This window comes from Poecilia formosa, unplaced genomic scaffold, assembly GCF_000485575.1.
Source record: "Poecilia formosa unplaced genomic scaffold, Poecilia_formosa-5.1.2 Scaffold658, whole genome shotgun sequence".
NCBI lineage: Eukaryota > Metazoa > Chordata > Actinopteri > Cyprinodontiformes > Poeciliidae > Poecilia > Poecilia formosa.
In genome coordinates this window covers 86,023-105,994 of record NW_006800597.1, presented here as the reverse complement: position 1 = coordinate 105,994, position 19,972 = coordinate 86,023, and positions in this window count along the sequence as shown.

Here is a 19,972-nt window from a genome sequence, read left to right as displayed (position 1 = left end):
AAAATGACTTCACTTAAAATATTCTAAATGTATGTTTATGGGTTTTTTTTTTTATTCTTCATTTATGTGTTGTTTTGGTTCTTTTTAAAGCTTTTTCTTCCCAAAAGGAAGAGCCAAGTCTGTTAGAGCCCAATAAAACAACAACACACACTCCAGCTTTCCCATCTGATCCCAACTAGATCGCAGCCTGGCATCAAATTAACTTTGACGACGAAAATATTCATACAATATATATTATATTGTTTACAAAACCTTACAAGTTGTTGTCTCTGGAACTAGTCTGTTCAGTTAACAACTTGAAGTTGAAAGGTTTCATGTTTCTCTTAGAAAGAGATGCAGAGAAATGGGAAGGAATAAAAACAAGGAAAAAAAAGTGATTTTCTGGTTAAAAAACATTTACTTTGAGGATCTTGCTGATCAAAAATCAATCAATCCCTGGCAACCAAATTCAAGATCAGATGTCTTAAACCTCATATCCAAAAGAAAATTCAGACCAAAACAACTTAAAATGAAAGAAACTATTAAAATTGAATAGGCATCTACAAAAAAATGTAACAAGTCAGCAATTGTACTATCAGATTGTTTCCACGTTCCAGGTTAGCTACAGAGGCTTTTAGAGATTCCCGTATTTAAAACTGATGCCACATGCAGCCCTTTGCAGTCAAATCAAGGCCAAACAATAGTAAATAAAGCAGAGATGTAGGGGTTCACATGCAAAGTTTTAGTTTTTAATATTTTATTTAGAAACCTGTTCTGTGCAAGTGAAATATAAAACAGAATCCTGCTGTAAATAGAGACACTAAATAGTCCCCTTCCATATTTCAGCAATATTTGAATCAGCTAGAGAGCTACTACTGCAGCTCTGCAGGACCCGAAGGTTTCCTAGAGCACTCTGCAATGAAATGTATGTCAGGAAGCTGGGTTCTTTTTTTTTGACAAAAAACATGAATCTTTTTTCCCCCTGAAACTGTGTGGTTTATTGAATCGCCATTTTAATATCAATATGATTACCACAAGGGCAACAGACTTCTTTTTTCAGACTTTTCTTTTTTTTTGGAAGGATATTCCAAATTATTCCCAAGCAAGTTAAATTGCATGTCACTATTAATCTAACATTCTCTCAATTTCTACAACTGACTTTTTTCCTTTTTTTTGTTTTTGGTGGTTATACTAAATCTCAGAAAGACTCATGAGACATTGTCATGAAAGGAATGAAAAAAAAAACTTGCAAAACCAAAGAATTCGAGAATAACTTTAGAAATATTATATATCACAGATTTACCCGTTCACCAGTGGCTCGGTTTTTCCGAGCAGGACAGTTTTCAACATACAAATCTATAGAATAAAAATGAGTTTTTGAAGATCCGGCATATGAGTTGCCTGAGGCAGTGAAATGTCCCTGCAGCTGGTGACAAATGGTTCCACTCCATCACTTTCTCAAAAAGCACAGCTGCTCAAATGTCAATCTTTATGGTGCCTTGTGGCAGAAAATGACAAAAGTCAAATGCCATCCCCTTAATAGATAGACTTCAATATGTTGGATTCATTATGAAAGAAATCCCACAACCGTAATCACTGAGAAAATATTGTCAAAACCAAAGCTGACGGCATGGATTTTTCTTTTTTTCATGAATTTCTTAGGAATAAAAACACGTCCTTTTCCCCTTGTGGCATCAGATGAATCCCTGGCAGAGAGTGGAAGAGGCGACAGCATCAGCACCTAAGCAAGACATCTGTCTGGACAAGCAGGTGATAATTTAATTCAAGGGACAGAATAATTGAATATAAGAGAGTGAGTGAAGCATGTCAGTGAACTAATCTGATCTTTTTGCACTTCATTAGGAAGGTGTCCACCCATGCTAACAGAAGCCCTCCCTGTAGATCTGACGGACCAACTTTATAGATGCATTGGGATCTGCAAATCTAATCTCTGGGACACACAAAATCTTTTACGTCGGATCTCGAATCAAAATAAATTGAACCCTCTGACACGCGGACTAGCGGATATTTTGTGGATTTGGATACTTCAAAAGTTGGGCTTTCTGTGAAGTTATGGTAATAGTACCAGATAAGTTGTAATTAATTAACCATGAAACTCTGTGTTAAATTGATCCCTATGAAATTAGCTCAGACTTCTTCCACATGTGCAGCGCCTAAAAGCACTGGGTAGCTTCCAGAGTGTGAGAATTAGAGAAGGCAGCAGAATGACAGGGTAGCTGATGTTATCTCAGGCTGGGAATTAATCTGGCTGCAGCTGTGGATAAGACCTTCACACATTCTCAGGCTCACACTCCTGGGCTTGTACAGGCTGCTTCCTGCCCGCATTTTATTGATTGGCACTGTTCCACAAGCAGCCATACTTGTGACTAAACGAAGGTGGAAAGCAACAAATATTATGACCTCAAAGACCAAAAGAGTCCAAGTGAACAATGCTGGTGGAAAAGCAGGTGCACCGTTAAAAACACAGAGCATTCAAGTAAATGTATTGTTGAGTATGTATTTTTTTTTCCTGGTTAAAAAAATGTCATAAAAAAAACTTTTTTTTCATGATTTCTGAGGAGTCAAATGGTGAGGCTCTTCCGTGTGAAGAGGTCTGTTGAAAAAGGTGTCAAATTTCCCCCCGGACAATTATGTGACAAATTTAAACACCGCTATTGCTTCTCTTAGGGTCTCATTTCTCTTTCAGTGCATTGCATAGTAAAACTGGAGGTACTGTCTGTGTGTGGAAGGGCTTCAAGGGGTTTGTTGCCAGGGTTAAGAACGAGGGTCAATTTTAACCCTCATTATATCATAGAGGGTTAAGAATGAGGGACAAATGGATGCCATATTTCTGCAGCAACGCGCCTGATATAACACAACAAATGCTAAGCAAGAGGAATGCTTAAAACATTTTATGGCTGGCAAAGATGTCATGGTCCCATTCCCTCGGGGTTTGCAATTTCTGGTAAGCTTCATAGCGTTAGCTTCCCTCAGGATCGAACTGGCGCTTTACATGATTGGTTTTCCACAAATGGTCATGTGTCAGATGAGTTGTCACAAAAGATTTATTTCCCTTACATTTTAGAAACAGATAATACTGCCTTCTTTATCTGTTTGGGACAGGGATGTTTAGTCTCACCACCTTTTTGCATAGGTTTCTAACACACAGAATAGATGAATTCAGAAATTCGATGCATGTGGGACACCAAATCCTGCGGCAGCCTCAGTAACCCAGAGCTGATGATGACCCAGGCCAACAATGAGCTTGTGAATGTCAGCCAGTGAGGTCAAGGCAGTCCCAGTGTATCTATCATAGCTGCCAGGCAGGTCAGCCAGTCAGATCCCTGTGGTGAGCTGCCTCCCAGAATCATAGGGGATGCTCTATTGCCTCTCTGACTCCACCTCTTCAAAACCTGAAGGACAAGCAACACACATTATCCATACAAATAAAGAAATCTACTTCCTTTGTCATTCAAACGTTAATTTCCCCATGTATTTTTTTTTTATTTGGGAACTAATTTCCTGAAAGTATTAAACATTTAAGCAAATGGTGTGCAAAAAGCCTCGCGCAAACTGCAATGGCTACAGCTGCATTTCTAAACTTCTGAATGTTCCAGTGAGCACTGATGGAGTCATGGTTGTGGAAAAAAAAAAAGCATTTGTTGCAATAAGCCAGCCATAGTCGGGGGCTCTTTGAAATAAATCTGACAGAGGAGTCAAAAGAATAATCAAGAGTTTAAAAAACCCAAAAAGTACCCTGAGATCTCCTAAGGGTCCTGAAAATAGCAAATATGGTTTCCTCTGTTAACACTCAGTGCACAAAACTCCTCTTTTAAAGAAAAAGCTTGTAGAAGCTCAGAGTCTTTCTCCAGAATAATGGTACAAGCCAATGAGATACTGAGAAATAGTCCAGTCAGAGCAGAGCTCAGTTGATGTCAACAGGATGTTTGGATGAAGAACATACGTTGTGTCCCAGGTAACAGAACATTGTTGTGTTGTTTGTCTTAGCATATCCTGTACCGGCAGACTTCATAAAGCTGAAGAAAAGGTGAATGCAGAAACGTGAAGAGACTCTTTATGATAAACCAAAGCATGCAGAGTGGCTCAGTCAATCAGATGACGTGTCCAATTATGAAACTACGAAAATAAAGAAAGATGAATGTCATGCTGAAGGGGCAGTATTATATAAAATCTACTTTTTTGAGCTTATATTATAATGTTAATTCCCTGATAAAAAGTCAAACACTTTCCTGGAGTGTTGGCTTCGTTTTTTTTTCATGCATGTTTCAGAAATCCTTCAATCTTCCATTCAACTATTCAGCTGTGCAGAAAGCCTGCGTGGACCAAGCCCTGCCTTTGAGATGCAAATTAAAATAGCTCCAAAGGTGACTGGGCAGCAGCACTGATGCACTTTAATTATCTAAAAATTAAAAATAAAAACCCAAAACAAAACAAAACCAAAATAAAACAAAACAGTTCAGCATGAAATGGACCGGTCCATTCTGGTGACCTCCTGAACTTCCTTGTCCAATGTCAAATTGTGTCAGTGCATGACAGTGGGGATGGTAAATGCTGTGTACTTGTGCAGCACTTTATCAGACTGACAGAAGTGAGGCTCTCATTGGGTTGGTTCTGAAACCCACTGACCAACACCAGAAAGCAAAGCAGGACCTGGGTGTTGCTCAAAGATACAATGACTAAGTGACAGAGATGGATGGAGCAGCAATTTGAACTGACAACCCCGATCCACTGCACTGAGATCAGAACGAGATGTTGAAATTGTCGGGTGGAAAGATTTTACAGTGATCATTTTTTGGACAGACCCTAAATATTGTTTCCAAATAAATCGAAGTTTTAATCTATTCGAGATTTATCTTTGTTTTAATATTTATCCGTCTTCCATACGTCGCACAGGTCAGGGTGAGAAGTCTGAGCAGACATAGCCCTTTCCTTTCTCTCTTCACTGCATTGTTTTTTGTATTTTGTTGGGTAGAGCAGTAGGGCCTGAGCCTAAGAAATGGATTGAAGGATCATCTTTATGAATTGATATAACACCTTTGACAACAAGGCTGCTGTAAGCTATTAACACTGTTCTACATCACAAAAGCTGCGGATTCCAGCAGTTCTTTCTCACCCTAGTGGAAATCACGACTGCGTTGACCTTTTTGGAGAACGGCTTGGATTTAATGTACTGCAGTATTTTAAAAATGACATCATTAGAGTTTTGGTCAAATTTAATCATTTGACAGAACTAACATTCAAAAGCAAAATTATTTGAAAACGGCCATTGATGCCGTTTTAGATATTTTGATGAAAATAGTTTTGAGTTATTTCACTGTAAATGATCTACAGTCAGACTTCACTTAAATGCTTATATATTTGTAGGTAGTCATGCTGCACTTTTGTTTTATTTATTTTTATACTAATCTATTCAATAAGCAGCTTGTGTAGGACAGTGTTGATATTTCTGGAACATTTAATACCTCTATCGTTTTTTTTTTATTACTTCCTGTAGGTGACAGTATGAATTATTTTAAAAATGTCCTCACTCAACAAACATGATGCGAGCTAAGAACAGAAATGTGCTGCTGTTGAATCCAGCTTAGAACAGGAACAGGTCAAAGATGTTTTGGATTCATTCCCAGGTGCTGCTGGGACAGGAAGCCGTAACGCCTCGCGCTCTTCACATCTCTCAGTGGGTAAAATACAGAAGATAACGGGGCAAATTCTGCTTGCACTGTTTTGTTCCCCCCTAGGACAAAGTGCTTTTTTCCCCCCTTTTTAATATTTTTCTTAATTATTCAGTTCTATTTCTTTTGCCTTGCTGTGTGTCTGCTTGTTTCAGTAAACCCATGAATGATTAACAGCGATAAATTAATTATAGCGTTCTACATTTAGATTTCCAGTCACTCATCCCACTGGATGCCTGCAGTGTTATCTCAGTTTCACTACGTCTCAGTGGAAATAAATATGATGCTATCTTACACTGGGATTGACATGGCAAGCAGAACATGACTTGTTTTTGCTGAATTGACTGATTTAAGCACTGATCCAATTATGAGCCTACTTTGGAGTTGTGTCCATAGCGTGCAAAATGACCGAGGAGACTCAGCCTCCATCCTCTGTTTTGTCCAGGAAAGGTTAGCATGGGGATGAGTACTGATTTGAATTGTGTATGTCAAAGTGTTGCATTTACATTCGCCTGCAGCCTTGTGGATAAAACCAATTGCATTTTGTGGGCAGAAAACACAAAAGACCTTCCACCTAAACACAGATAAACACAGATGCATCCTCAAGGTCTTCACTCAAAGCAAAATCAAATACTAAACTTTTGTCTAAGTGAAACATGTTGACGTTCTTTTTGTGGCTCTAGTTCTCTGTAATGCACCTTCAGCTGTGTGACAGGATCATTTAATGGAAACTACCTTGTGTCTCATTTTGTCTCGAAGCATAATTCCTTCACAATTATGGTTCAAATTGACTTAATGCTTTACATCTCGCCTCTCCATCAGCAACCATTTTACTGTGCAAACAAATCTATAACTGAGTCATGTGTCATGGGAGAGGATCATCCTGAAGCTCACCACCGTTCAGGTTGAAGGGATACTTTTGTCTGTCTGGTTATCACAGATTGTCTCACTGCTCACAATCAATCTTAAGGCTTTCCATCTTAAGCAGCATTCAGCAATTCATTCGTGAACTTTAAAGATGGAGTATATTTTCCACGCACCCGATGTCACTTTATGTAACAATCAAGAAACTATTTTACCTCCAGTTGTTAGAGAAATGCTACGTATCAAATACAACTTCAAGGAAATGTGACATGAGAAAATCGGGCCTCTGTCTCTAAAAACTCCTGTTCTTTATGAAACTCCGCCTTTAGGAAGCCATCACAACACCTCTTCACAATAAGCCCTGTAGCGGCATTCTTACCGGTGTTCCACTAAGAAGTATGATGGGTTCAGAAGACGCCCGGTCCACCAGCTGTTTGCTAATTGCTGCTGGCTAGGCTGAAGGAGTTGAGTGAGGGAATACTTCTTCATCACTCCATCTAGCTTCTTCTTCCAAAACTGCAGATAAAAACATGAATACCATGCCCTTATCCCTACATGCATACCTATATTCAAGGAAATACAAACATTTATTGAAAAATACTTTAAACCACAATGTAAAATACTATTTGAGTACATAAACTCAAAAATGAAGTACCAACACTATCCCATGTTTCCCCCATTTGGGGCAATATGACGTTGTAATCAGGTAGGACAGACATGGGTTTTACAACATGGCATGCTAAATGTCTATGCAAAGTTTCAGATTTATTTGATAAAAACATTGTGATGAGTTTGAATGATTTGAAACAGAAATTTGACATTCCAACAAAATTTTTTTAAAGTCAAATCAGAAGTTTTGCTTTAGGTCAAAAGTCTCTAACACTACTTTGTCTCCCTTTTTGGAAAACTGGGCAATAAATTATCATCTGAAGAAGGACCTATTATCCTGCTTTTATATTATCAGCAAAGTCAGTTCACAAACATCCTCAGAAAACAACAGAATGGCAATGAAGAATTGAATCGCAATATATCAGTAGAGGAATGGCAGAGGGCCTGTCTGAAAGCCCAGACACAAACTATTAACACTCAGTTTAAATTAGTCTACTGAGAACATATGTTACTCCAACATTTCTAAATAAATTTGATTCTAATATTCCAGATACATGTTCTAAATGTGGGGACAAAGGCACTTTGATTGACTGAGTGTCCTGAAATTCAACATTCTTGGAAGTTTTACATAAAATTTCACACATCATAGGTACTAAACTGAATCCTTGTCCTAAAGTATGTATCTTAGGAATTTTTCCACTGGAAGTCGATTAAGCAAGGTTGACCAAGAATCGATAATTTACTGTTTGGTACAGGCAAAATACAGAACAGCCAGCTTCTGGAAATATATTGCTAGACCCAGCTGGAAATCCGCTTGTTTATGTTGTTGAGTTCTCTTGCCCTGGAGGAACTCACTTTTATGAATTAATTCTGTGTCCAAAAAGATGTGTACACTTTCTTTTGCTACTTTTGAAAAGTGTAAATATTTGTAATGAATGTAATCGTAGTGAATGTAATTGGGCTAATTGGGGCCTGCCTATGCAATGCATGGCAGGAACCTGCTGTTCTACACCCAATAAGCGTTTTTTTTTATTATTACAGTTTCTTCTTCTGTGCCACCTGAACCGCTGCGTGCCCACCCACAAAAGTGGTATCAAAATGTGCGGCTCGATCCCGGCATTGGTGCCATTACTTTTAGTGGGATAAATATTTCTTGTGACTATTCATATTTTGCTGACATAAATTTATTATTTCACAGAATTTTTGAACGTGAATTAAAATCCTTAGTATGAAGGTTGAAAATTTTCTAGAAAAAAACAATTATCCACTGTCTTTATTTTTTTTTTACTTCGCACCGTGAGTGAGAACCACATGTGCGAAGGTTATAGTCATCAGTCTTGGACTGAATTTCACTGCATGAGGTTCAGTCATCTCACTGTAGTGGTGAACCAGGTTAGCTATGGCACTATGATGATGGATCTGGCATGAGCTTTAGCTGTTGCACTGTAGTGGTGAATCATATTGAGCTCATCACAGCTGCACAGATTCTTACCAAGGGCAGGTCCAGCTGTGCAAGCTTGCTGGCCTGCACAGTCGTGTTACTGGTTAAGTGTGAGAACGCTGGGTCCAAAGCGATATGCACATGTCAGGCAGGCCGCAGTTAAATTCTAGTTTTATTTTATTTTCATGTCAACTCCAAGTGTACTCAATTGTATGAAAAATGTTCAAAACTGAGTCACTGATGTCTATGTGCCTTGTTCCAGGAGGGACGATGCAACCCTGGCACTATGATTGGAGAGTCTCAGTCCTGAGAAAACAAACTTAAATTTTATTGTCTCACTGCAGTTTACATCTGTTTGTCACCTTGAAGGCTTATGTTGTTCATGTTTGTTTGTTATTGCTGTTGATTTTGCTTGTTGTTTTATACTTGTGTGACTTACTTATCGTTGTACCTCTTTTAAAACATGAAAAAGCAACAAACAAATTTTTGAAAAAACCCCAAAACAAAACAAACACAAATAAAAAACACCGCTGATAAACGGCTGAAATCTTCATTGGGATCACAACATCCCTGCCTGAGCTGTTTATGTTTTGATTAGGCCACCAGATGGCACTGGCATTTGACCTAATCCCTGCGGACGCACCGTGACCCTCTGCAATGCCTTGGAATTTATAGCAGTCTATGGGAAATATTTATTATTTAAAACTTGTTTGTGTACACAGAATGAAATCACAGTCTTCCATCTTTTTAAGACATGTAAGTGGTTTTATCGTGACAGTAAGGCTTTTTAAAGTAACAAATACGTGGACGATTTTATCAAAATGAGCAGACAAATAAAACTTATTGTAAATAAGCTGCAAAGTGCCAGTCATAATGTCCAGTCTGAATGTAGAAATCCATCAGAAATCCATCCCGTTTCACCTCTGACTGTTGAATGTTCTGGTACAACTCCACTGGTGATGCTGCTTGTGCCCTCTGGCGCCAATTCTACACTTACCAGCTTCTTCCAAATCAAATCACTGACAAGCCCATCATTGGACTCCTTTTGTTCCAAATTATAGTCAAATCAGTCTATTCTCTGTGAAGTCCTCTGACAGTGAGTATATATTAAGGGCTTTGCTCTTTGTTTTTTCTTTTACCGTGTCTGTTGAAGCGCTGATTTTCACCAGTCGTGTGAATGTGTTTCTTCCAAGGAGCCGTAACGTTAAAAACGTAAAACACTGTCCATTTGGGCTTTATTGGTCTCACGGCGTAATTGTTCATTTTCCGGAGCGCTTTCATTTCATTTCACTAATTCACATGTGTTATTAATGGACCGAATAAGTTATTTCACAGATTGCTGAAGTTTAATTCTTTCATTAATCAAAAACACAGCTGCCTGTTGGGCACTTTGTTCCCTTTCATCTTAAAGCAGAGTGCAGCCCAGCTCTGCTCTGTGTCTTAAACAGCTGCTGTGCTGTTCTGAGAGGCTTCGCCGTGGGCTGCTTCCTGATGTAAATCACATCACCGCTTGGCTCGTTATTATAATAAGCGTCTCTCAAGTGTGAACATTTCTGCTAATAAACCTGCAGGCATAGTTTTGTTCCATCCTTAAGCTGCAGAGCCCACGTCAGCCGCGAACGTGTTTTATGTGATGATTGTTCAGCTTCGCTGATGTTTCAGTCTCATAAGACGCTGCATCAAACACCAACGTAGGTCTTAATTCATCCAGCAGAATGCCTTCCACAACACAGCTGGTCGGCTATTGTTTTGATTGAGCCATATTTTATTTTAAAGGCTTAGGGATAAATGTTTGGGTCCCTGGGATTTTAAAGCAATACTTGCATGTGATCTAGAGTACACTGCACGTGAAAAAGAAACAGCTGGACTTGTTCTTGTTTTCAGACTATATAGCTTTCAGCATAATGGAGCAAACAACAGAAAACATCATCCTCACCTCTTATTTCCTATATTATGTTCGAAAAACTGAATCAAAATGAACGCACACACCTTTTTGCAGAGAATAATTGTCTTTTTAGGGTTAATTTACTGCCAGTTCTTACTGGGATAACTAACAGACATAAACTGTTGTGCATAATTGTTTACCTGCATGATTCAGAGAGATACAATCTGCCTCCTCTGTTATGTAATGGTCACTTTGTTGAACAGCAAGAGAATAACAAATTATTACCACATTTACTGTTATTCACCTAAAAGGATGTTTTTTTTTTTTTCAAGAACCTTTGCTACTCAATGCACTTAATGTCCTATTACTCATATCAACTGCTGATAACTGGATCAGGTAAAAGAAATGCTTGCAGCGTCGTGTCTTCCCGTGTGTGTGATCCACACAAAATGAGGACACAGATAAATCATAGTTGGGTGGCACTTTTGGAGGACAAACTCCCTGTAGGTGCCTTGATTATGATGTTTTGGTCCAGTCCCTGGTTGGTTTGGAAAGCAACATTATACTGCAAACAATCTGGTGCAAAAAAAAAAAAAACCCTAATCTATCTATCCACATTAGAAACTCATCTATGAAATGTGGATTGACTGAGTTCCACGGTAAAACACATTATCACAGTGTTATAAGCCACTAGACGTGCTGTGAGTTTTACGTTTCAGGTGGAATCTTAAACACTGTATTACATTAAAAATTAATTACCATCAAAGCAAAGGTATGTGTGTGTCACTTTTAGTTTCTGTGCTGAACAAAAAGCTGCAATGGGCAGGCTGCAGAGACCATCTGTTTGCAGACTGACCAGGTCAAAAATCGACCGAAGACAATATGAATCTAGGAGATGGAGCCCAGACTGTGGTGGAAACGAGAACTTATTTCAGGCAGGAAGGCAATGGCCCGACTAGCACTTATAAGTGATGTTGGAGTCGGACCTGGTGATTTTTAAGAGAGCTGACTGTTCTTTTGGCTTGGCTTCCAAAGACCAGTCAGCTCGTTGAACTCCAGAACACCTTTTATTAATTTTGTGTAATATTTTCATCAAACTTTTCAATTTTATTTTGCAAAAAAAAAAGAAAAAAACAAGTGAACAAAACAATACTAGCTACTGAACAGAACCCATGATAGTAACAGTAATACCCATCACTAGTTGGACCTGATCAAAAGACTCTGGATTTGTGGGAGCCAGAAGAAAATACACACAGTTTATAGAACTGATTTGAATATTATAGATTCATGTTTACATGATATTCCAATAAACAACTGCGTGCTTTCTTTTATAAAATAATTAAACAGTCTTGTAGTCTCAGTCCTTTTTAATAAGTCTGTAAAATATTTATTCAATGTGTCATTTATAGTGATAATGTAGCAGTTCACTGGATTCTTTTTCTGTTGATCCAGAAAAGTGTCTCTGCATCACCTTTCCAGAACCATGCAGTTCAGAGCCATGTACTTATGGAAAAATGTCCCAGTCTTCTCTGCAGCACTGCTGAATCTTGAACCAAAATAAATAAATAAATACTGACCTAGAACCCAGCATAAGTAAAGTAGCTTCATAACTACATACACTGGATATGCTTAATGATAAATGTCGAGAAAATAGGCACAAATTTTACTTCACAATTTGCAGTTTAGTTGTTAAAGACTGACATTATTTCAACCACGGGGGAAAAAAAAAAAGTCTGGAAATGTAAAATGTTGGATATATTCTGGACCAGAACCCCGCACCCCCAAATATCCGTCTTGTTCTGTTATGATTTGTTGCAGCTGATTTATCGTTGTACTTACAGTTCTGAGTGTTGTTTTGCACTGCAAGAGTAAAGTCCACTTAAAGTAGGCTGAAGGATGGCAGAGTTTTTAACAAGCTGAAAGTGTCGCCTCACAGGGCTGAGAACCCTGTCACTCTTCTTCTGCAGTGACAGACGGGAACAGGGACCAGCACACCATCTGTGCTGCATTAGCTGCAGAGGCTGTCATGATTGACAAAACTGGCAACAGCGACACCCATTCCAAACTCCTGTCTGGCTCTGGGTCGCTACAGATGAAGAGTGATGGTCTGCCACACGGCTTCTTAGTATATGACTTGGGGATGGCTTCAGCCTGGAAAGAAACAAGCTCGTCTCTGGTGTGGATACGGATGACAGCGTGCCACATGCTTGATAATAGCTCCCGCAACTTAGGGAATAAACAGAGGGATGTTTATAATGAGATTGCGTTTTAGGGCCTCTGGTGGTCCCAAGCTCCCACAGTCTGCATACACCATTTAGTTTGCAGGCTTGTTCTATAATACGCAGCACTCGGTTGTGCATCTGCAGAGGGTGGAATTACATGGAGATGGGAGGAATTATCAGGGGACGGCATCAATCATGCTTTGAAGGTAAACAAAGACACGTGTTTGTAAGAAGTGAATGATGAATGAAAAAGCTCTGCTTGAGCATTCAAACCGCAAAACAATGCTCAGATGTATAGAAAGCATTTTTGCTGCGTCAGAATTAGACACAGATCACTTACCAGTTTCAAGATGTTGTTGTTATGTTGAAAGGCAGCAGGCAAAGGTGTTGATTTTGGAGTTTTAATAAAATATAGGAGGAGAAAAAAAAAAAGAATCACAGAGAACATAGAGAGGCAGAGCAGAAACAAACAAACAAAAAAATAAAAAACACAAGAACCAGGAAGAAAAATCCAGCAGCATGAAACAGGGAAGTAATAGGATTTAATGGGAGGAACCAGCAAGGAGCGACTAAGAACTAGAAACAGGTTGCAGATGTGGTCAGTCCAAATAATAATTCAGTTCTGTTTAGTTATATTTAGGGCTCATATAATTCCTCTCTACATCGTGTGAATAAGGGCCAGGAGACAGGATGGGACGAAACGCCGTTCATCTGAAGGGAATGGGATATGTACCAGTCAGGACTGACAGGTTCACCGCAGCAGGTGCAGCTCCTTACAAGGAACAGCGTTTTACATCAACATCAAGCTAGCAGACACATTTTAATGAGCTGCACGAACATACCACATGCAACTCATTAACATTCTGCTTGATCTAAATACATTTAGCCAATTATAATATAAAGGATATAAAATGATGATACACAACATTTTACCAGAGTGAACCTACCTCATGCTTTGTCTGTCATGAACTGGCAACAAGATTCCTGTGTCTATTACAGTTATCACTGCCATCCACCAAGAAGGTGTGAAGGTTCACCCGTTATGCATAAAAAATAAAAAATAAAAAAGTAATGACATCTGGAATCCTTCACCATATTAACTCTGTTACACTCTGCAAGTTCAGGTAAGACCTGCAAAACTGGCTCTGGTCTGGCAGCAACAGTTCAGGCTGAAGATCAGCAAGATTTCAGCAAACATTTTAGAATGAGAATTTATTCTTTGCCACCGGACACACATCACATAGCTGTATAAGAAAATATAAGACCTATATCATCTTTAATTTGTTTTACCTATGGTCAATTTCCTGCTTGAGTTGTAATCCTTAGTTTCAAAAGGACAATTTCTTTTTTTTTTTTTTTTTTTTTTTACCTTAGTGCGAAGGAAAACTAAACGACTTTTAAAAGAAAAGGGATGATTCGTGTTGAAGCTTATAAAATGTGTCCTATTAGCAGGCAGGATAGAGACAAAGTGGAAGTTTATAATGTAAATATAATAAATATATGTCGTGTGATTTAAACTGCATTTGTTTAATGATATGCCAAAAGCAAAGATAATTTGCAATGTAAACTCTATTTTAAGTTGAATCAAAATTCATCAAAGTGTGTTACATCTAATATGGCTTACAAAGTCTATTAAAGGCCTTTCTGTCGAACTAGAACAGCGGTCTTCTGAATTACAATCAAACAGTAACATAGTCCACACGGATTATTTTAAAATGGATCCATATTAATTCCTAGCCCTGTTTTTTCTTTCCTTCTCACTTTGCTCCACTTCTATGCTTATATAAAGCACCACACATGTTAACTTACTCTTAAAAATTCTCCACCTAGTTTGTAAACAGATTGCAAACAGTTTGTCGTCTGATGAGGACGTTGGTGACGAGTTTTACCCAAACTGCACTTGGTGACAACGATCCACTTGTAAATGTCTGTCATAAACTTAAGAGTGAAAATAAACACAACACTTTATCCAGTATTTTACACCATCTACAAAACTTAAATCAGTCGGTCTTGCAAAGGCTTTAGCAACTCTCGGAGTTCCTGAGAGATTCAACTCAGAAACTGACAAAATACTTTTCCAGTCCGGGGCTGGTGTGTGTTTTCTCCCAAACGAAGCAGGAGTTCATGATGCGGCTGAAATCTGTTTCATAGGTCAACAAATCATTGATCCTGATGAGCAGCAGCTGCACCTGGTTGAGCTCACAGCTTCCATGTGTCGCACTCCCTGTGGGTTTGCACTTGCAAAGCTGGAGAGAGGCAGGCAGACCTTCACTCCCCTCTTTCTTGACTACATCTGGAGCTCGGTTCTGATGCGGTTCGATCACTGTGGTCTCCTGCAGGGCAGGTGATGACGACTTCACACCGGATTGATTTTTACAGCTCTGACCACAGGCTTTAGGATGTTCCGAAGTGTTCTCAGCTCATCACAGCAGTGAGCTCTGCGCAACTTGAGATAAAGTGGCGAAAACATCAGAAGTTCTCACACGTTGGTGGATCATAACCAGGTTGCATACAGAGATTCAAGACGCGAAAAGAACAAACAGTAGCGAGGGATCAAACGAATAAAGCAGGCAAGTAATTGCACACTTAATTTGAACTTTAAAATATTGTGCATCAGATGATCAAATCTTCAATAAGTACCAATCTATGCATAAGTATGTCTTTTATGTCATTTTCTGTCAGCCACCACACACTGACGGTAAAAGCAAAAAGTCTTCCTGTCTTTGAACCTGACATAACTGCGGCACAAGCAAGCAAGGCCTCTAGCAATAATCTGCTACTGCAGAGGTTACATGCAATAAGGCAACAAACACTGATGAAACATCCTGAGGGTTACAGCAGCAAAATGCTTGGGAGCAGACCAAGCATTCCTTCACTGGTGTCTAAGTGAATAGTCAGGTTGGACTTGCACGCGCAATCTGCAGCTCACACAAAAAATGTCTTCATTTTGTCTCAGTTTGAACGTTGTAAGGAAATGCCAAACATCAAATAACAAAGACAGCTTCAATCTGAGCAGCCCTGAGTTATCATTTACAAAAGACTGTGTAGGATTCATCCTAAAAGTGTATGTACAGCCTCATGTCGTGGCCTCCGCACTCCCAGTTAATAGTAAATGATCAATGCAACCTCATTAATGTTAAGATGTATTTAAATACAGTCACTTGCAAAAGTATTCATACCCCCTTGAACTTTTTTATATTTTGTCACTTTACAACCACAAACATCAATTGGAATTTATTACAAAGTGTTGCACAAATGTGAAGTAGAAGGGAAATTACTCAAGTTATTTAAAATAAAAAATAAAAAAACTGATAAGTGTGGTGAGCAAAAGTATTCAGCCCTCACTTCATGACTAAACAGAGTCCAGCTGTGTGTGATCTAACGTCACTAAAAATCCAGCTGCTCTGTGATGCCTGGGAGGTTCAGAGAATATTGGGGACAAAACAGCTGACAGGTCAGGGAGGAGCTGTGGAGAAATTTAAAACAGACTTATGCCGTGAGAAGATTTCACAGGTTTTGAACATCTCACTGTTCAATCCAGAGGTGGAACCAAGTCACTGTGTTGCAAGTCCGAGTCAAGTCTCAAATGAATGGTGTGCAAGTCAAAGTCAAGTCTTTTGAGCATTTTTCAAGTCAAATCTCAAGCAGATAAAGCACCAAATTGCAAGGGGAGAGGAGGTGCAGAGAAGCTGTGAGAACAAAGGTCAAAGCGTTCAGATGAACGCAGCAAAATGTGCCAAACTAGCTGATTGTCATTGCTAGCTATTGTTACCACAAGTTTGACTGTGACAGGAGAAGGAGAATGAGCTGTTCAGGGGGATTCGTCAGAGGATGACGAGAGACGTAACCAGAGAAATAACTTCCTCTGGTTTTTCAGTTTATGGTGCCACTTTGTTGAGGAGCTGTTAGTTTTACATGAATATGTAGTTATTTTAGGGGCATATTGTGTATTGGTATTGACAGTATATTTCATCAAACCCTGAAAAGACATCTCACAGAGTGTTCTTTCAAAGACAGAGAGGCATCAAGGTTCACTAAAGAGTCATGCTTCCATCTAAAGAAATCACACAGCAGGTGTAATAATGTGTCATTCAATCATAAAATTATATTTTAAGAACTCTTGTTTTGTAGCTCCGGTTTCTTCTTTTTACATTTTTATCTCTGTACACATGCTGGTTCTGATCCAGGAGAGTGAAATTTGAATGCCAGTCATCTTTCAGGAGTGTTTTTCTATGCAGAAAAAAAATTAGCTTTTTCCTCTGACACTTTTTCCTTCAACAAACATTTCAAACGTAAAGATGTTGTATTTGGTTTCTTGGAGGGGAAAAAAAAATGTATCTAGGCTTATTTAAGAAATAAAGGAAAACATTGTTTCTACCAATACTCCCATATTTGATCCCCTAAGGCAGCTCTGGAAGGGTATTATCTTGTGTTCGCTCCCGCTGGTATCAGATTTCTGCTGGTTTAGAAAAGCCAGATTTGTTTCTGTGTTTGCATAGCAGAGCTCCACCTTGCAGTGTGTATCTGTTATTTGTCCTAACAGATAGGACAAATAAACAGCACTGTTCACACCTGACCGGAGATATACTTAAGAATAGACGTGCACAAAAACAACAAAAAAAACCCAACACAATTATCTGCTCCTGTTTTCCCCTGGGGAGAGATTTTGTTGTTACTGTAAGTTGAAGGAAGATTTAAGAGTTTGCCATTCTCAGAGCTTACTAAGAGGGGATACCTGATGTCTGCATATGAAAAATGGGAAAACATGTAATTACATCACCTTGGTCCCTAAGGACACACCCTGCACTTGTGTTTAAATTAATTCTTCAAATGCCCTCTGCTTGACATTCCTGTGAGGAAGCTGGAACCCAATCAGGCTCTCGCTTTTGAAAAAGAACCCCATGGGGCGGAGCAGGCCCAAAGCTATTTTTTCCCCCACCTGCTCAGAGCAGCTTTTTCCTCCACTGTACCTGTATCAGCGCAAACACAAGGTGTCCTTCTCTCTGTTTACAGAGGGACCCCAGGACTCACATGATTAATCACTGTCGAGACACACCACTTCACACCAGTTGAAACGGCAGCAGCCTTCAGCTCCTTCACCTTTACCAAACTTAATTAACATTGCTCTTAATTACATTCCCATTTCTAAGGAGCAGATGAGAATAATCATAAAGATCTCTCACTGAGCTCTTAATTCATTTACAAATGACCACCAGCCTAACTAAACATGCCATATTATATGGTATGATCAGTTTTGCCAGCAGAGGGCGCTCAGCGCCATATTCTCTAGTGGTTGACTCTCTGTCCAGCAGAAGAAGTGAGAAGGACTTCGCTGCAGCAAACAGAAAGGGGCGGGACGGACCGCTGTCCGTCTCATACCTTATTTGGAAACGGGACCATTGCACTCCGGAAGTGAAGAGGGCGCTATTTCCTAAACTATCCACGATCTCGAGTTTTTATTTTCTTATGATATATCTTCACCTTTAGGAAGGAGTTGTAGGTATTTGAACTTGTCTCTTATTTCCTTCAGCGCAGCTCAGTCTTTAACAAATCCTACAGCTTTCTGTGTACTTCTAAATCTGCTTCTTAGTCGCATCTTTTGAAGTAAAGCTGAAACAAGCCTAATCTAATGAAAATATGAAATAATAAAGAATAGCGATGTTTATATCTACGATATAAAACCGTGAGCCAGACTGCAAACGTAATTTTTACAAGGAATAGAATGCTGGTGTGATATTTTGGTTTCTTTTGTTTTTTTTTAATAATGCCTTTTATATTTCAAACTGAAATCTCAAAACTAGACCAGGGGCTGAGCTGGTGATCCACCGATTTCATGGCAAACTCCTACAGCCGGCGCCATCATCCTTTATTAGAGGCTTTTATTAAATTATGTATTTGGGATTATTTAATTTTATGGCAACCATAGATTTGTCATGCATTAGGAGAACTGTATGTTAGGCCCTGCTGCTTGGATGAAGCTGAAGTTGGTTTCCAAATGCAGTTTCCAATTTGGGAAATGGCTAAAGGGCAATTCCACAAGCATCTTCAATTTACTCTAGCTAAAAAACTACATCACCTACACTCTTCAAACCTGGACTAGATTATTCTTGACTAACAGCAGAATATTTAAAACCAACTGTGGGATTTGTGAAACATTTATCTGATTTGTGAAACTTCAATAAAGAGCAGTTCTAGTGCTATCCAAGGCATAAAAATGGTGAAATCAACTTTTATTGAAGTTTCTACTTCAATCACACAGTCATGCCAAGTTTTAGACTGTTTATGGTATACGTTTTGTTTTTATAGTAAGTTGCATAAAATGTTTACAGTTATTGCTAAAGTCACGGTTGCCAAAATATCATACCCTAATGTTTCAGGCAGGATGGCCGTATTTACTACAGTAAAACCACCAAGCTGCTGGTATTTGCCGTATTTTAGGAAATACGGTATTTACTATGTATTAGGAAATGTGGTAAAAAACCAGAGGCTGTGGTTGCCAGACATTTACTGTTTAAGTTGTTTAAGTATCGTGTTTTAGCAAATACGATAAAATACTGGCAGTTTTGGTTGCCAGAATTTTACCGTATGAGGACGGTAAAGTTCTGGCAACCACAGCTTACCGTAAATTAGAGCAGTTTTTTTTTTTTTTATTATAGTGTGCTCTTTTCAAGCAAGACCTCTTCACAAAGCAATTATTTCAGTGCAGCAGAGCCTATCTACACATTTAGTCAAAGCGTATCCCAAACATTAGAATCTAAATTTATCCTTATGAAACTAAGAAGTGTAACTGAGACCCTGACATGTTCCTCCAGAATTGAGTTGTTTCATGCTGAGGGTTAGATGAGGGGAGCGTGTTCCCAATCAACAGAGAGGAAAAACACCAGTGAAGCATTGCTCAATACCACAGCAGACAGATGAAAATGGTGAGCCCAAACGCCCCCTTTGATACATCGGTCCCATTTGGTCTAAATGGAAACGTCTCACCATTCATGTCCATAAAGCATTCAACCATAGCTTACACAAATATTTTTTTTCTCTGAAAGGTCTTTATATAGAGGGGCAGAAAGACCACTCATCCTAAAATGAAAAAAAAATCTTACATTTATTATTCTCTGCTACACAGATGTAGAAATGGAAAATCATTGTTGCTTTTAGAAACGGAAAAAAAAGCAAAGGCAAACGGCATGAAAAGCAACGGCCTTTACACCGTTGTTGTGTTTCAATGGACTTTAACACAAAATCCCCGTTACTCAGAGCTTTTTATTCAGCACCATGTGCATGT